This window comes from Pinus tabuliformis, chromosome J (assembly GCF_031772625.1).
Source record: "Pinus tabuliformis cultivar Carrire ecotype Pingquan chromosome J, CPIR1, whole genome shotgun sequence".
NCBI classification, from domain to species: Eukaryota; Viridiplantae; Streptophyta; class Pinopsida; order Pinales; family Pinaceae; genus Pinus; species Pinus tabuliformis.
In genome coordinates, this window is record NC_142295.1 from 1,079,785,272 (window position 1) to 1,079,804,083 (window position 18,812).

Below are 18,812 nucleotides of genomic sequence, written 5' to 3' on the forward strand. Positions count from 1 at the left end.
AGGACAAAGAATTTAAAATAAATCAAGGAAAAAGTTTTTTAAATAATATTTTTTTTAGTGTTTATAAAATGTATATTTTCTGTTTTTTGTATTGAAATTTATATTTATTACGATAAAATTGGAACTCCAACTCGAATTAAAATTTGGTAACTATGTTATTTTGTAACAGGATATTTTCTGTAATATTCTCACATGCGGAAGTAAAAACTGAAATTAGTGTTGTTAGTATTTTTAATTTCAATTTTTGTAATTATGAAAATAAATAGAAAAAGAACAGTTACAATAGATAAATAATGAATTCTTTTTGTGAAATTTTGGAAATGGTTAAGAGTCATTAGAGAATAAAGATTTCAAGAGAATTTAAAGAAAGTTTGGGAAAACACTTGAGGCAGTTATTATTCAGTTTCCTTTCTTCTAAATCCTGGAGATAAAAAGGGTTCCTGAGGGACGAATTGGGGCTTGGCCACCAGAGGGAGGAACCACCTGAAGATAAAGGATACGTGAAAATTGCAGAAGTATTTCCAGAGTTGGTTGGAACAATGGAAATTTCTCCTTGATTTCTGAGAAGTTCCAAACTAGACTGGGGTACTGAGGTTTGGAAGCATAACCTTCACTGGTTATATCCAATTGTGCCAAACATTTGCTAGGGGGGAATCTGGACGTAATTCTGAGTTCCATTGGAAGGGCAGACTCGTTTGATTCTAAACCCAAATTCTTAATCATTTAAGGAATCTCAGATAAGTACATTACATTACTTATTGGTTCTGATGATAGAATAAGTTTATAATAATGTATGACATTGTGAATTCGCTTATGAAAGGAAAGTAACAATCTCAAAAGATTTCTTGTAGATTGTTTTTATATGGAAGTTAGCTAGTAGTAAAGGTTTAATGGCTGACACAGACCAATAGTGTGTGTTCGTGAGTATGTCAATCCTCGATGAGCTGGCACAGACCAAGAGTGTGTGTCCGTGAGTATGTCAATCCTCGATGAGGCGAAAGCTATAGACAATGTTGCTAATGATAAATGCATAATTTGTTACTTTTGTTTTGAGAATTGGTGAACTAAAAGGTGTGTTACTCTTCTTTAAATAATTGTTGAGATAACAAGTTGGGGACTCTACCTAAGAATAGACTAGTGAATGGATTCTTGTTACGGTTATGAACTCTGTGAATATTGTTCTTCAATTTATTAGTAGTACCCTCTAAATACAGAGAACAATTATGCATAGAAACCCAAGCGTAATGCTATCATAATAAAAACAAGTATAAAACATTTACACAAATATAAGCATAACTGTAGCGACTTGTGTTGATTTAGAACAATTAACAATGAGATATTTTCCTATCGCACTATGAATCTCAAACAAACAACTATGCATTCTAGGATTTTCCTATTGCATTGTGAATCTCAAACAAACAACTATGCATTCTGGATAGCAAACTCGAGTTACATTCAGGCCATAGTAAGGGAAAACATCGAACCTACCACTGGATTTACCTCATGGCTGGTCCCATTAGGACATCGAGGAGATGGTCCCTAGTGGTTGAAAGTGAAACCTCAGACATTTTCCTTAAATAAAAGAAACCATGTTATCAGGTGTAGCTGCTAACATTATAAATGAAATAATTCATAGCACACGAAAATGATATTAGCTTTAATAATACCAAATGAGTAGCAATAGAGGGATTCTATAACATTCATTCTCGTCATTCAAAGAGTAGAACACATACAAGCTTCTAGGAAATATTTCATAACTATATTGAACTCAATAAAGGCAGTTCAAATCTCATAGTCTGTGAGACTGAAATCCTTAACAAGTCACACTGAGGAAACCTTGAACAGTTAACTTGGTCGATGGTGTGGCAGTAGGCCTATACTAGAAAAGAGCTAAACATGCATTCCAAAGCAACGACTCTCAAACGGAAAGGAGTAATAAATCATGCTTGATATACACATATTAATCAAAATTAAATAAGTATCACATTTAAGCTGCAGGAGATAAACCCAAGGGTGAAACCCTCTTAAAAACAAAGCTTAAACCTCGGTGAAATGTCGTAAAGAAATTGACTAAGTTCTTAGCTCCATTAACGAGCTTTAGGTGAAAACTCAGAACCTCTGAGGTTCTGTTCTGAAAGGAAAACACGTTAAGAGTCCATTTCTCTTTCCGCATGTCAGGAATAACCTATCATAAGAGCCGCAGAGGAGAAATTATGATTACCAACCTGAAGATGGAGAGTTGTCCCTTACGCACCAGTCTCGGGAACCCTGAGCATCACCCGCCGCTCCGAAACCTTGTTGGCTAGCCTGCAAACAGAAGGATACAAACATTAGGCTGGATATTCGCCTCTAACGCCACAAAAAATACCAAGAATTATTAAGTGATTAAGGAGTACCAGATTTTGCTGCAAGCAGGGTGGCCCAATGAAGATAGGATGAGCACTAAGTGTCGTGAATACCCTGTATCGAGTCATGAGCAACAAGGAATGCTCGTGATGAACTTGAAACAGTAAGGCCATACCGATGTTTCTGATGGAGAATAGAAGAACTAGGGAAGAGTCGAGCTCATTTCTTCGGCTAGAAGGAATGAGAATGAGGATGGTCCACGGCGAATTAGGTAGGAAATTACCCTAACCCTCCTATCCTGCCTCTCGACCCTTTGATTAGCTGCCTCGGGATAACAACATGGAGAAGCTTCCAAGTGGAGGTTGGATCAACACATACCAAGAGGGTGCCTCGAGGGTTCGAGAAACCATCTGTATTAAAAATAAGTGCATATAAGAGTTACCATGGTTAAATCTCATAACAATTGTTAGGCAATGCAGCATGCAAACCAAACATAGATTTGGAATCTCGGTCCAGTTCATTCCAATTAATGTTTGTACCATAATCAGAATAACATATTTAAATTAATCAAATGCGTAAGGTGTGATTGTACTACTTTAGTTTATTCCGCAATTATATTGAATAGACCTTTATTGTAATTTGGATGAGCTAGGCAGTATAAAGGAAGCTTAAATGTAAATTTTTTATTTACCTTATACTTAGGTCATGTAGGTGTGACAAGTGGTATTAGAGCCCTCAGGTTGCTACACTGAGGCTTGAAAGGAAGATTATTGAATAAAAAAAGTAATTATGATACATGGAGGAAGAATGTTGGCACATTATGAGGCGAGAAGCAGGACTTTCCCCCTCTGGAGGGACAATCGTACATAACTCAGAGGTGTGGGTACAATTGAGTGAGCTAAATCAAAACACAAACGCTGCACTACTAGAGACAGTCTAGTAACTACGAGCAAAGATGTTGAACTTACGAGCAAACAATGAAAGTTTACGATTGGAGCAAGAAAAGATTATGAAGAGTCTGTCGGACATGCAAAATCAAAGGAATCATAATCCTAGTAAGGATGAGGAAAATAGAATAGAGTCGCATACACAACAAGAGGAGCGTCTGGAGTATGAGGGAGGGCGAACTGGACATGAATAATTTAATAATGTTTTTGATAAGAAAGGATTCAAGAGATAGAAAATTGAACTTCAAGGGGAATTTAAAAAGATCAAGCCACCAATATAAAATGGAGAGGTTGAGGAAGCGAAAAAGGCTTGGTTAATCAACATGAACAAACACTTTCATATCTATGAATATGACGATAATTTGAAGGCAATTTTAGCAATATACCAGTTGCAGAGTAAGGCCACTTTGTGGTGGGAAAAAATTAGAACAGTCAGGGAAATTGATGAACAGGAAGTCACATGGGAACAATTCCATAAGCATTTTAAAGACAAATATATGACTGAGTGATTCTATGATGATAAGGCAAAAGATTTTCATGACCTGAAAATGGGACAACAATCAATGGATGAGTTCATATCTAATCTTACCTCCATGTTGAGATAAATTCCTTACATTCAGGAAGAGAAGGCTAAAGTCGAGTGCTTCATCAATAGTTTACCAATTTATATGAAGGAAAAGTTTGAATCCTAAGACGATGGATGGGGTGGTTCAGAAGCCTCGAATCTGCTATCAGCAGATGAAGAAGAAGGGCGAGGACACCAAAAATTGGACAAATAAGAAAGGGAAAAGAAATTTCTCAACTAGAAAGAGCATGAAAAACACTAGTACCAGATATCTAGGTCGGAAAGGATCAAGTGGACTTGTGATTAGGAATCGACAAAGGTATAGACCTCAAAGTGAAGTGAAACAGAGCGAAGCGTCTATCAATATGGAAACTAACTAGGTTCCTAAACCTCCTTTGCAGTGCTGGGGTTGTGGGAAACCCCATTACTACAAAATATGTCTCCATCGAGGGAGATCTGAAACGGTTGCAAACATTCAAGAAGATTCTATTATGGTTGATATGGAAAGGAACATACCAAGGACTAAAATGGCGTTGGAGGATCAGTAGGAAGAATACCAACCATCGATGGTGGATCTGGAAGGTAAAATATCCAACCATCCTGTTTCCATTCTCATAGATTCGGGTGCAAGATTAAGTTATGTTAGCCCAAGAGTAGTTGATTTATGTCGTTTGAAAAGTACAAAGTTTAGGAATCCTTGGCTGTTCTAGTTAGCAACAAGATCTAAGAGAAGAGTTAATGCAAAGGTAGATGATTGTGTAATTGAATTGGCTGGACAACGGGTAAAAAGCAATTTTTTTGTGCTACCATTAGGTTCCTATGATGTATTAATAGGTATGGATTGGCTGGAGCAACATTGGACCATAGTAGACTGTAAGGGAAAAACAATTAACTTCCTATTTGATAATGGCAATAGAGTAGAAATTTAGGGTATTAGAAGAGAAGTTAAGTTGTGACCCATTACAACTCACCAATTAGGGAAAAGTATGCATAAAGGCTGTCAAATTTACGCAGTCCATGTAGGATATACTAACTCTAAAGATAAGCTATATGTCTTGGACAACATACCAATTGTTCAAGAATTTAAGGATGTCTTTCCAGAAGATATTCCAGGATTACCACCCAAAAGGAATCTTGATTTTACTATAGAATTGATCCCTGGAGCTGCTCTAGTTTCCAAAGCTCCTTACAGAATGAGTGTTCCAGAGCTAATAGAGTTAAAAATGCAGCTTCAAGAACTATTGGATAAAGGTTATATTAGACCCAGCGTGTCCCCTTGGGGGCCCTAGTTTTATTTGTGAGGAAAAAGGATGGTACTATGTGGTTGTGTATAGATTATAGACAACTGAATAAATTAACTGTAAAAAACAAGTACCCCTTACCTTGAATCGACGATCTATTTGATCAAGTAAAGGGCATTGTGGTATTCTCGAAAATTGATTTACGGTCTGGTTATCACTAGATTCATATTAAGGACGAGGATATATATAAAACCGCATTTAGAACGCGTTATGGTCATTATGAGTTCGTGGTTCTACCATTTGGACTCACTAATGCCCCGACAACATTTATGAGTATGATGAATGGGATTTTCCACCCCTTTCTAGATAAATTTGTTCTTATCTTTATTGATGATATCCTGGTATATTCCAGGAGTGTGGAGGAGCTCAAAGAACACCTGTGAATAGTATTTCAGACACTAAGAGAACACCAGCTCTACGCCAAGTTTAGAAATTGTGACTTTTTCAAAGATCAAATTCAGTATTTGGGACATATTATTTCCTCTGCTGGTATTGTGGTAGATCCAGAGAAGATCGAGACTATCATGAACTGGGTGGTTCCAACCAGTGTGGTGGATATACGCTCATTTATGGATCTTGCTGGATATTATAGACGATTGATAAAAGGATTCTCCAAAGTATCATATCCAATCACCTCCTTACAGAAAAAGGGAACAAGTTTTAAATGGTCGAAGGACTGTCAATAGAGTTTTGAAAAGTTGAAGCATTTGCTTACCACTTCACCTGTATTAAAAATTGCAGATCTAGAGGAAGATTTTATAGTTTGTATTGATGCATGTAAAGAAGGCGTGGGCGAAGTATTAATGAAAAAAGATAAAGTGATTACTTACAAATCTCGTAAGTTAAAGGATCATGACTAGAAATATTCTACTTATGACTTTGAGCTAACTATTGTTGTTCATGCCTTAAAGGTATGGCAGCACTACTTGTTGGGGAATAGATTCTTGCTTATGACAAATCATAACAGCTTAACGAACTTCTTTAGTCAACCCACCCTGAATGCACGCTAAGGAAGGTGGACTGCATTCTTAAGTGAATTTGATTTTGAAATCAAACACCTGAAGGGAAGGGAGAACCGAATAGCAGATGCACTGAGCAAGAAGTTGCATCATGTTTACAAAATTTCATTTAGTCGAGTGAAATTTAATTTTTCTGATCAAATTAGAGAAGAAATTCAAAAAGGTCCAGAATATGAGTATCTCTGGCAGCAAGCTAGAATTGCGCAGCATTCTGGGAAACATAGTGAGTATAGTATTAACTCTGAGAATTTGTTGATCTTTAGAGGTAAAATATATGTTCCTAACTAGTTATCAGTGAAACAGTTACATTGGATGAATTCCATAGGAGTCCTTACGCACCCCACCCCGACTATCAAAAGTGATTCTCTACAATTAGGAAAGGCTATTACTGGCCTGGTATGAAGAAGGACATTGTGGAATACCTAGCCAAGTTTTTGGAATGTCAGCAGGTTAAAACTAAGTATCAAGATCTTGCTGGGTTGTTACATCCTTTTGTTGGGTTGTGTTATATTCTTTCCACAACTATCCCACGTACTCAACCAGGGGGTTAGAGGGGGGGCGGAGCCACCCCTTCGTTACGCCGACTGCGTAGTGGGGGGCTCACAGGGGGGTTTGAGGGGGGCGGGTAGTCCCCCTCTACAGGGTCCAGGGCAGTGCCTCGGGAATTTTTTTTTTGGACCTTATATTAGGTTGGGCAGACCTACCTATGGTTTTGTGCATGGTTTTCGCACATGGTTTTGGATGCGATGGTTTTCGATCCATGGTTTTGGACGCGATGGTTCTCGGTCCATGGTATTGAATGCCTCAGCATGTATAAATATGTATTGTAACATTGAAAGGAACATAATGAAAAATCAATCTGGTAGTCTCGGTTTTGGGATCCAAGGGAAAATCTCTGTATATATGTGTTTTATGTGTTATGCTCTCACATTGTTTATTTTCTATGTTTTAGAATTCGTATGTAGGTAATTTATGTACGGGGTTAAAACCTACATTTGGTATTAGAGTTGTTTTGGCTTCAAGGGGACGCCTTTGTTCCTGAGGGGTTTTGCTTGGGCCTGTGGTAGACCCCGTTCAGTGGGAGATCTGCGGGATCGATTCTGGTGGTGAAAGAAGATGGCGAGCAGTGGAAAGATAGAGATCGAGAAATTTAATGGTCATATTTTGAGTTATGGAAACTCAAGATGGAGGATCTGTTGGTGGATAAAGATCAGTGGATCGTGGTAGATCCAAGTACTAAACCAACGGGAGTGTTCGATGAAGAATGGAAGAAGTTGGATCGGAAGGCAAAGAGCACAATACGATTGTGTGTCTCATATTCAGTATTGCTGAATGTATCAGGGAAGCTACGAGTAAGGCTTTGTGGGACAAGTTAGGGACTTTGTACCAATCTAAGTCTCTAGTGAATAAATTGTTCCTACGGAAAAAACTGTATAACCCAAGGATGAAAGACGGAGACTCGGTGACAGAGCATCTGAACGCATTTAATACTGTGGTAAGTCAGTTATTATTTGTTGATATTAAAATTTCAGATGAAGATAAGTGCATCATTTTGTTGTGTTCTCTACCAGATTCGTGGGATAGTCTGGTTATTGCAATAGGTAGCAATGCAACTGCCCTGCAGTTTGATGAAATAGTCTCATCCTTGCTAACGGAGGAGAAGAGATGGAAAAATATGAAGAACTAGAATGGTGATGCCTTGTCTGTACGAGGACGATCCCAGAACAAAAACAAAGATAAGTCATCGAGTGGGAGATCTAAATCTCTAGGAAAACTTGTAAAGGTAGTTTGCTGGAAATGCAGAAAGGAAGGGCACTACAAAAGGGACTGTAAATCTAAAGCTCCTGACAAAGGAAAGGGATCTGATGATGCTACTTTTGCAGAGGTGAAAACCACCTCAGATGAAGGTGGGGATGTGTACTTGGATTCTTCAAGTACACATGTAGATCATGAGGCATGGTTGATTGACTCAGGTGCATCCTTTCACTTCACTCCCCATAGAGAGTGGTTCTGCGAGTATGAGAAATACGATGTTGGTGATGTCTTCTTAGCGGATGATAGGAAGGCTAGAATCGTTGGTCGCGGAAAATTAAAGTTTAAGTTGCAAGGTGGAAGGGTTAGAACACTTCCGGGTGTTCTGCATATTCCTACATTGGCTAGAAATCTGATTTTTGTAAGCAAGTTAGATGATGCAGGTGTAAAAACAGTGTTCGAGAAGGATACCTGCAAGATGGTTCGGGGAGCACTGGTATTGATGCGGGGAGTTCAGATTGGAACTCTGTACAAGCTACAAGGTAGCACTATTTTTGATGGGTGCAACAGTTCTGTGGTTCCTGAAAGTGGAGCAGAAAATCTAGTGGTCTATGGAGAGAAGACCATGTTGTGGCATCAAAGGCTTGGACATATTGGAGAGAAGGGCCTTCGAATAGTTCATGGTAAAGGTAGGTAGAAGGTATGAGTAATAGCTCTCTGGATTTTGATTTCTATGAAAATTGTGTATATGGGAAGTAGAATCGGGTGAGTTTCCCCTCTACTGGTAAGAGGGTGAAACAGATATTAGAGCTTGTGCACAGTGATGTGTTTGGACCTATGAAGGTTCCATCACTTGGTAAGTCTGTGTACTATGTATCATTTATATATGACTTCTCAAGGAATACATGGATATATTCCCTTAAGAAGAAATCTGAAGTCTTTGACAGGTTTAAAGAATTTAAGGCTCTGGTGGAAAACTAGATAGAGAAGAAGATAAAGGTGTTGAGGTCAGATAATGGTGGAGAGTTTTGCAGCAAGCAATTTGAAGAATTTTGTAAGAAGTGTGGTATAGAATAGCAGAAGACTACTCCATACACACCTAAGCAAAATGGAGTTGCAAAAAGAATGAACAAGACGTTGATGGAAAGGGCAAGAAGCATGCTCATTGGTGCCGAGTTAGGACATGAATTCTAGGCAGAGGCAGTGGAGACAGCATATTACCTGGTCAACAGATCACCTTCATCAACGTTGGAGGATAAGCCTCCACAAGAGGTATGGACAGGTAAGAAACCCTCTATTTCACATCTGAGGGTATTTGGATGTGATGCATATGTACATGTTCCAAAGGAGAAAAGAACCAAGTTGGACAGTAAATCTAAAAAGTGCATCTTTATTAGGTATAAGGATGGTTTAAAGGGTTATAAGCTTTGGAACCCAGTAACAAGGAAGGTTGTGTACAGCCGAGATGTGGTGTTCAGAGAGGTGAAAGATTTTATTAAACATGAAGTCCAACCAAAGGAACCTGAGAAGATAGAGTTTGAGCTTAAGGAGGAAGAATCAGACTCTACAGCAGAGGAGGAATCAGAAGATGAAGAGCCACAAACTCCGGGTGTGAGAAGATTAGTTCGAGAAAGAAGGCAGCCAGAAAGGTATAGTCCGTCTGCTTTCTGTTCAAATTTTTCTTTATCTATTACTGATGACGATCCTAGAACTGTGAAGGAAGCAGTTGATTGAGAGGATGACAAACTCTAGAAAGAGGCCATGGTTGATGAAATGGCATCTTTGCACAAAAATGAGGCTTTGGATCTGGTGGAGTTGCCGGCTGGAAGGAAACCCATTGACAGCAAATGGGTGTTCAAGAAGAAGACAAATGCAGAAGGAAAGGCGAATAAACACAAAGCTCGATTGGTAGCAAAAGGTTATTCCCAGATGTCGAGAATTGATTTTGGTGATATTTTTTCTCCTGTTGCCAAGGTAGCTTCTATTAGATTACTTTTATCTGTTGCTGCTGCTTTTGATTTTGAGGTAGAACAGATGGATGTGAAGACAACATTTCTTCACGGGGATCTGGAAGAGGAGATCTACATGAAGCAACCTGAAGGCTTTACAGTGAAGGGTAAGAAAGAACTAGTGTGCAAGTTAAAGAAGTCTCTGTATGGGTTAAAACAGTCACCAAGGATGTGGTATTAGAAATTTGATACATTTATACGGGGACTTGGCTTCACCAGAAGCAAAGAATATCATTGTGTGTATTTTAAATTAATTGGTGACGTGTTATTTATCTGGCCTTGTATGTGGATGACATGTTGCAGGTTGGAAATGACAAAGAAATTATCCAGGATTTGAAGACCCAATTGTCCTCCAAATTCGACATGAAAGATCTTGGTGCTGCAAACTATATTTTGGGCATGGAAATTAAAAGAGATCGGGCAAAGAAGAAGATCTGGTTAAACCAGAGGAAGTATGTCGAGACAATGTTACAAAGGTTTAATATGCAGGATAGTAAACCGGTGAAGGTTCCTATTCTTGTAGGTGTAAAGTTATCTGTTGAACAGTGTCCCAAGACACAAGAAGAGGAAGAGGACATGTCTCGTGTTCCATATGCAAGTGTAGTCAGTAGCCTGATGTATTTGATGGTCTGTACGAGACCAGACATTGCACATGCAGTGGGAGTATTGAGCAGGTTTATGTCAAAACCAGGGAAGGAGCATTGGATAACAGTGAAGTGGGTTTTTAGGTATTTGTGTGGCACTAGTGATTATGGTTTGTGCTACCAAGGAAGACCAGGATTGGATAGAGTGTTGGATATTCGTGGCTTTGTTGATGTAGACTGTGATGGATATATGGATCAGAGAAGATCTACAAGTGGGTATGTGTTTAACCTATTTGGAGGTGCAGTCAGCTGGATGCGTAAGAAACAATCTGTAGTGACATTATCAACTATAGAGGCAGAATACATGGCAGCCACTCATGTAAGCAAGGAAGTAGTTTGGTTGCAGAGATTGTGTTCAAGTATGGGTTAGTACAGGGAGCTATAAGGATAGACTGTGATAGCCAAAGTGTAATTTTCTTGGCAAAGAACCCTGCTTATCATTCAAAGACAAAGCACATTGATATCTAGTATCACTTTGTGAGGGATATGATAGAAGACAAAAACGTGTTGCTGGTAAAGATGGACACTTTAAATAATACTACAGATGCATTGACAAAATTTGTGAGCTCTAAGAAGTTCTCTTGGTGTAGAGAAACAATGGGCATTTCAAGGCTGGATAAATGACTAAGCTCTCATGTGGCCCCTTGTGGAAAGAAAACAAGAAGTGGGAGAATGTTGGGTTGTGTTATATTCTTTCCACAACTAGCCCACGTAGTCAACTGGGGGGTTAGAGGGGGGCGCGGAGCCCCCCCTTTGTTGCGCCGATTGTGCAATGGGGGGGTCATAAGGGGGTGACAGCCCCCCCTGTCCAGGGGGTTTGAGGGGGGCGGGTAACCCCCCTCTACAAAGTCCGGGGCAACGCCCCGGGAAATTTTTTTTGGACCCTATATTAGGTTGGGCGAACCTACCTATGGTTTTTTGCATGGTTTTCGCACATGGTTTTCGATGCGATGGTTTTTGGTCCATGGTTTTGGACACGATGGTTTTCGATCCATGGTATTGGATGCTTCGGCATGTATAAATATGTATTGTAGCATTGAAAGGAACATAATGCAAAATCAATCTGGTAGTCCCGGTTTTGGGATCGAGGGGAAAATCTCAGTGTATATGTGTTTTATGTGTTATTCTCTCACATTGTTTTTTTCCTATGTTTTAGAATTCGTATGTAGGTAATTTCTATACGGGATTAAAACCTGCACCTTTACCTATTCCGGAATGGAAGTGGGAAACTATAACCTTGAATTTTATATTTGGTTTTCCCTTATCAAAGAGGTGGAATGATTCAATTATGGTGGTGGTAGACAAATTGATAAAGGCATCTCATTTTGTCCATGTCAAATCCACCTATCAAACCACCCAGATAGTAGATATATTCATTAGGGAGATTTTTAGGTTGCATGGGATGCCTTGAGTGATAATCTCTGACTGTGATGTTAAGTTAGCCTCTGCATTTTGGAAAGCATTGTTCTCAGGTTTGGGCACTCAAATTCACTTTAGTACTTCCTATCACCCCCAGGCTGATGGTTAGACTAAATGAGTTAATCAAATGGTGGAAGACATGTTGCGTATGTACGTCATGCAACAACTCGGAAAATGGGAGGAATATCTCCACTTAGTAGAGTTTTCCTACAATAACGGTTATCACGAATCGTTAAAGATGAGTCCCTTTGAAGTGCTCTATGGGAGGAAGTGTACCATACCTGCAAATTGGAACAAACCTGAGAATAAAATAATATTATGACCAAATATGTTGGAATAAATGGAAAGAACGGTGAAAAAGGTTCGGCAAAGTTTGAAGGTTGCACACGATAGGAAAAAGGCTTATGCAAATAAGAAGAGGACCTACCAAGAATTCCAGGTAGGAGATCATGTCTATGTGCGATTCGAACCCAAGAGAAGTACTCTCAAATGGGGAAAGTGTGCCAAATTGGCCACCCGGTTCTGTGGTCCCATCCAAATCTTACATAGGGTAGGACCGGTTGCATACCAACTCGCACTACTCAGCCACATTCGGGTGCATAATGTATTTCATGTTTCCCTTTTAAAGAAGTATGTATATGATCCTTGACACATCATAAATTGGCAAGTTATTCAGGTAAAGGAATATTGATTATATGTGTGTGTGTGTGTGTGTGTGTAGATATCTTTCATCTATTTATATATGCTTAGATATTCCAAGTTATGACAGTTGGATGTCGGAAAGTTGAATCGGAAGGAGAATTCCTAGTAGATCCCATGCACATACTCGATAAGAGAGAAGTAACATTGTGGAGGTGAGCTATCATCCAGGTTAAGGTGAAATGGAAGCACTTTATTATGGAGGAATCCACTTGGGAGGTTAAATATTTTATGTAGGAGGCATACCCCAGACTATTTCAGGAGTAGTTGGAAGGTTAAACACTGCAAATGGTGTTCCACCTAAGGGGGGTAAGATGTAACCCCCCCAGATGTGGAAGTAAAAACTGAAATTACTGTTGTTAGTATTTTTAATTTTAATTTTTGTAATTACGAAAATAAATAGAAAAAGAATAGCTACAATAGATTAATAATGAATTTATTTTGTGAAATTATGGAAATGGTTAAGAGCTAGAACATAATGAAGATTCCAAGAGAATCTAAAGAAAGTTTGGGAAAATAATTGGAGGTAGTTATTATTCAGTTTCATTTATTCTAAGTCCTGGAGATAAAAAGGGCTCTTGAGGGATGAATTGGGGGTTGCCCACCAGAGGGAGGAACCACCTGAAGATAAAGGATACGCGAAAACTATAAGAGTACTTCCAGAGTTGGTTGGACAGGTGGAAATTTCTCCAGTCAGATTGACTTTTGAGAAGTTATAGACTGGACTAGGGTCCTGAGGTTTGGAAGCATAACCTTGACTGGTTATTTCTAGTTGTGTCAAACATTTGCTTGGGGGGGAATCTGGACGTAATTTCCAGTTCCATTGGAAGGGCGGACTGGTTTCATTCTAAACCTGAACTCTTAATCATCTAAGGAATCTCAGATAAGTACATTACTCATTGGTTCTGATGATAGAATAAGTTTATAATAATGTGTGACACTGTGAATTCACTTATGAGTAATAATCTTAAAAGATTTCTTGTAGATTGTTTTTATATGGAAGTTAGCTAGCAGTAAAGGTTTAATGGTTGGCACTGACCAACAGTGTGTGTCCTTGAGTATGTCAATCCTTGTTGAGGCCAAAGCTATAAACAATGTTTCTAATGATAAATGCACAATATGTTACTGTTGTTTGAGAATTTCTTAACTAAAAGGTGTGTTATTGTTTTTTAAATAATTGTTGGGATAACAGGTTGGGGACTGTACCTAAGAATAGCTTGGTGAATGGATTCTTGTTACGGTTATGAACTCTGTGAATATTGTTCTTCAATTGATTAGTAATACCCTCTAAATACGGAGAATGGTCATGCATGGAAACCCAAGCTTAATTCTATCATAATAAAAATGAGTATAAAACATGTACACAAATATAAGTTGTGGGTACTTGTGTTGTTTTAGAATAATTAACAGTGAGAGATTTTCTATTGCACTGTGAACCTCAAACAAACAACTCTACATTCTGGATAACGAACTCGAGTTACATTCAGGACATAGTAAGGGAAAACAAAAAACCTACCACTATATTTACCTCCTTGTTGTTCCCATTAGGATAGCGAGGAGACAGTTCCTGGTGGTTGAAAGTGAAACCTGAGACTTTTACTTTAAATAAAAGAAACCCTGTTATCAGGTGTAGCTACTAACATTGTAAATGAAATAATTCATAGCACACAAAAATGATAGTAGCTTCAATAATATCAAATGAGTAGCAATAGAGGAACCTACAACATTCATTCTCATCATTACAAAGAGCAGAACACATACAAGCTGCTAGGATATATTTCATAACTATATTGAACTCAATAAAGGCAGTTCGAATATCATAGTCCGTGAGACTGAAACCCTCGACAACAAAGTTACACCGAGGAAATCTTGAGTAGTTAACCTGGTCAATGGTGCGGCAGTAGGCTCGTAATAGAAAAGAGCTAAATATGTAATCCAAAGCAACGACTCTCAAACGGAAAGAAGAATAAATCATGCTTGATCAAAATTAAATAAGTATCACATTTAATCCACAGTTGATAAACACGAGGGTGAAATCCTCTTAAAAACAAAGCTAAACCACGGTGAAACATTGTAAGGAACTTGACTGAGTTATTAGCTCCATTAACGAGCTTGAGGTGTAAATCCAAAACCTCTGAGGTTCTGTTCTGAAAGGAAAACGCATCAAGAGTCCATTCCTCTTTTCGCATGTCAGGAATAACCTTTCATAAGATTCGCAGGGGAGAAATTACAATTACCAACCTGAAGATGGAGAGTCATCCCTTCCGCACCAGCCTCGAGAACCCTGAGCCTCACTCGTCGCTTTGAAACCTTGCTAGCTAGCCTGCAAACAGAAGGATACAGACACTAGGTTGTATATTCACCTTTGGCACCACAAAAAAGACCAAGAATTATTAAGTGATTAAGGATTACCAGAGTTTGTTGTAAGCAGGGTGGCCCAACGAAGGTAGGTTGAGTGTTGAGCATCATGAATACCCTGTACCGAGCGATGAGCAACAAGGAAAGCTCATGATGAACCCGAAACAGTAAGGCCATATCGATGTTTCCAGTGGAGAATAACAGAACCAGGGAAGATCCAAGCTCGTTTCTCTAGCCGGAAGGAATGAGAATGATGATGGTCCACGGTGATTCAGGTAGGCAGTTACCCTAACCCTCTTGCACTGCCTCTCAACCGTCTGATGGGCTACCTCGGGATAACAACATGGAGACTTTGCCAAGTGGAGGGTAGATCGACATGCACCTGGAGGGTGCCTTGAGGGTTCGAGAAACCATAGAGCACGTAAACCAAACATAGATTTGTACTCTCGATCCGGTTCGTTCCAATTAATGTTTGTACCATAATCATAATCACATATTTAAATTAATCATATTCGTAAGGTGTGATTGTACTGCTTCTGTTAATTTCGCAATTATATTGAATAGCCTTTATTGTAATTTTGATGATCTAGGCACTATAAAAGAGTTTAAATATATTTTTTTTATTTACCTTATACTTAGGTTATGTAGGTGTGACATTTTCATTTTAATGGCAATAGGGATTGACAAATTTCGAGCATGAAGAAATAATGGAGTGAGTTAAGTTTACGATGGTTGGAAGTTGGAAGAGCCAAAGAAGCGACTAATGTATGTCTTCACATTTTCATGGATGGATTCCACTTTTATTCAAACAAAGTGTGCCACATCTTAATGGATGACTTCTACTTTTATTCAAACTAGAGGGCTAGAGGCATAAGTATGCTATACGAACAACTGGGCCAGTCCTACACCAGATGCCTCATTCTTCATGGCGTTTCCAGGCTATGGCCACCGGACTGCGAAAACTAGAGGGCCAAAGTCATAAGTAGTAGGGATTGACAAATTCCAAGGAAGCATGAGAAAATGGAGTGAGGTAATTATTGTAGGTTTGAAGACCCACTGGTACATAAAAAAAACAAAGTGCGTCTCATCTTCATGGATGGCTTCTATTTTTATGAGAAATGTTGTTGAATTATGATCCCAGGAGTCTACTTAAGAAAGGAAAATGAGAAATGGAACATTTCACTCTCAGTTGTATTCAACCGACAGAAACATGATTGCTGCTCAATGGAACGAACATCAATTGCATTGGCTTTAATGAATGATTACAATCTCTGGCGTTCTTGGATACAACATTTTAGATGCCATTTTTAGTCAATAAATTTTCCACTACCCGGAGTGGGGAGGAGCCATGCGTTGGATCGGGCGGATCGGGCTCGCATTTATGGTTCCGATATTTTTCGTGAGTATAAGGATAAAGGTGAGAAAATTTATAATATTTGGAAATACATTTGTTTTATTAATATAATTTTGAAACTTATATATATTTTTTATTAATATTATTTAAAAAAAAATAATTTAGGGTATTGTATTTTATCAAATAATTTATTAATTTAAATTAATAAAACATTAAATGTTAATTATGATTTTGGAGTATATTTCAAAATTATTTATATTTTCTTAAGAGTTTATATGTTAACAATCCAAGATCTAGAAGTATGTGGCACCGAGTGAAAGTCTTCCTCTTACGGACCACCAACTAGTCATTCTAAGTGGTGTGGTTTTTCTTTGAATAACAATAATGAGTCAACTGCTAGTTTGACAACTAAGTCATAATAAAAAATTTACTAGATAAAAAATGTTAAATAATTAAAATTTTATTAATATCAATATATTAAATTTTATAAAGTACAATATTTAATAAAAGTTTAATTAAATTTGATAAATTAATTAAATTTAATTTAATTCTATTATTTTCAAATTTGATAAATAATGTCCACGAGGTCTTAAGGCACTCCTTGATGTGAAATCATTTGTTCAATTCCCCACACCAATTGGGTTGATATATTAGACATGTTGAAAATGTAGTCCTGCCAAACTTATCAAAAAATTGATAAATAATAAATAACATAAATTAACTATATAATCAAATTTAATATTGATATATATAAAATTTTTAATAAAGATAACTTTATAAAAACTAATCTATTAATAAAGCTTGACAAATAGTAAAAAGTTTATTATATATTAAAATGTTTTAAAATCAAGAATTATATGAATGAAAAAATTATCCATTTACTTATAAAATATTGTGATAATTTGATATTTTATAAAATAACTCAAACTATTTTTATCAAATTTCAACGAATAACATAATAAGATAGTGTCATCATTTAAATATTCTAAAAAATAGCTTTTATTTTCCATCTGTGATTTTCCTCTCAAACTTTTAATTATGATACTTTAACTAATAACCTAATCGAATAGTTTCATTTAAATAAAATAAATTTTATTTTTATATATAACTCTCATTTTTTTTAATTATATATGATTTCTATAATTTATCATTTTCCCTATGTGATTCAACTCTCAAACCACTTTATGATATTTCAACCCATAACATAATGGAATACTATCATTATTTAGATATTCCATAAGAGATTTTATTTACTATATATGATTCCCACTCATGTAATATATGATTTCCATCGTCAAATTATACATATAGAAACCAATTTGACCTATAGAAACCAATTACTTTATATGAGGAGAATGCTTCCCACAGTGACTGAAAAAACTCTGAAATACCGTGTGGCATATTTCGCTTTACAGGAAATAACATGTCTAATGCTCCTAATAGCATAAAACACGATATGGATATTTCACTCCAGCATTTATAGAAAGAGAGGCTGTGGAATATTTAGCTCCATAGTGGGCCGCCTAAATTACTAAACGATTCAATTGAGTTGAATGAATGATTGCGATCTTTTCGCGAGCGAGGGGACAGGGTTCTACATGCCAGTTCCAATTCGGGAAGATTCCACCACATATTATATTATAATAATATTTATAGGTTTTATTATTATACTAATTTAATTTTATTTAATATCAGATTTATCATGTTTCGAGAGATTAATTTTTTTTTTGTATTAAATTTGAGGGAAGATTTACACTTCGAGGGATCCTCATGATAGATCTGGTGTTAGATGGATCTAAGTTGGTTCCACTTGAGGGTAACGATGTCACATGTTTAGATTATCATTATTATATATATGTTTGAGATAAAATCAAAATTCACATTATGTTTCTTCTTTATTTTGGTATATATTGCTTTCCTTGAATGGTTTGTAAATCCTTGTTTGGATACTTTGAATGATTTGTGTGTTTATGTGTTTGGATTTGGATGTTAATGTTTGTGATGTTACACTTGTTGTGTTATATTTTTATATGTATATGTAATCTTCTATTAGTGATTAGTTGGTGATGAAAAAGGGAGACAATCTTATCAATAGTTTGCAGGAGGATTGATATTGCACATCTATTTCATGTAATTTAATTTTAAGTATCATAACTTTTGACAACTAATTATTCTAAATAGTGTTCCTCCAAATATTACAAAATATATAGTTTTAATAATTTACTACGTAAAAATTACTCTTGAAATAATTTTGTTTCTTTGTTTTTGTTTGAAATAATTTTTTTCCTTCAAAAATATTTTGATGATTTTTTTTTTTTATTCTCTATTTTGCAAAGTCAAGAAATAGTGTATTTTTGAATTTTTTTAATGAGTGGCCAGATTTATAAAATATTTACATT

The 18,812-nt window shown here is 37.0% G+C and overlaps 1 pseudogene; it reads right to left on the minus strand.

Moving 5' to 3' along the window:
* The window catches only part of LOC149230720 (tubulin alpha-1 chain-like), a 56,083-nt pseudogene extending 40,847 nt beyond the window's left edge, over window positions 1-15,236 (minus strand).
* Between the last annotated feature and the right edge of the window lie 3,576 nt (window positions 15,237-18,812).